The sequence below is a fragment of the Orycteropus afer genome, unplaced genomic scaffold, assembly GCF_000298275.1.
Source record: "Orycteropus afer afer isolate SDZICR_OR568_19922 unplaced genomic scaffold, OryAfe1.0 scaffold00235, whole genome shotgun sequence".
Taxonomy (NCBI): Eukaryota; Metazoa; Chordata; class Mammalia; order Tubulidentata; family Orycteropodidae; genus Orycteropus; species Orycteropus afer.
The window spans coordinates 4,294,066-4,294,866 of record NW_006921822.1 but is presented as its reverse complement, the minus strand read 5'-3'; the positions used below and the strand labels follow the sequence as shown (position 1 = coordinate 4,294,866).

The window sequence follows — 801 nt, the reverse complement described above, 5'->3', positions numbered from 1 at the left end:
TGTATTTTAATGAAAATGCTCTTTTATTGAATGATGGTGATTTTAAAAATAAATAAATAAAGGTTTAGTTTCTTTTCCAGTCCTGTAAAGTTGAAAAGAAACATTTTATGGGTGTTTATGGAGTATGATTCTTAATATAGAGAACAATAGAAAAATGACTGCCCCCTGTCAAAGGCAAAAAAAAAAAACAAAACTTGAGAGACCCAGAAAAATAAGGCAACACCATCGAGTTTCTGCTCTCACAGGTTTCATGATACTCATTTTGATGTTAGAAATAAATTTTAGTGAGTAAGTTAATTCACAAATACAGAGTCCACAAACAATGATAAAAATTTTGGAAAAAAGGTGAAAGTGATACTGGTCCTTTCAATGTATTTTGCTAAAATGCTGTTGATTTACAAAGATGAAACCCTGCTATTTATATAATGGTTGTTTTTATTAGAACCTTGAAGCTCTGAGGAACCTTAAACTCTAATGTGGTTGCCAAATACGGGCTCTTGAACTATTGGGCGACTTGGTACAACAAAATCATCAGGAAGCTTCTTAAAAAGTAGAGATTCCAGACCCCACCCGGACCTATTGGATCATAATCTCTTAGGATTATGGTGGTGGATTAGGATGGTAGCTATGAAAATTTGTAGCTTTAAAAAGGTTTATTGATAGGTATTAGGTTTAGGAACACTGATCTAGTCTTAACAGCACACACACACACAATTTCTCCTTCTTAATGTCTTTGATAAATTTTAACAGTCTTCTGTTTCAGGCCATTTTTTAAATGCATTTTATTGAAATATAATTTAT

At 32.1% G+C, this 801-nt stretch overlaps 1 protein-coding gene across 1 annotated transcript in view; it reads left to right on the top strand.

Annotated features, from left to right (window-relative positions):
* The window catches only part of CCNI (cyclin I), a 49,252-nt gene that overhangs the window by 22,135 nt on the left and 26,316 nt on the right, over positions 1-801 (top strand). The window lies entirely within an intron of this gene.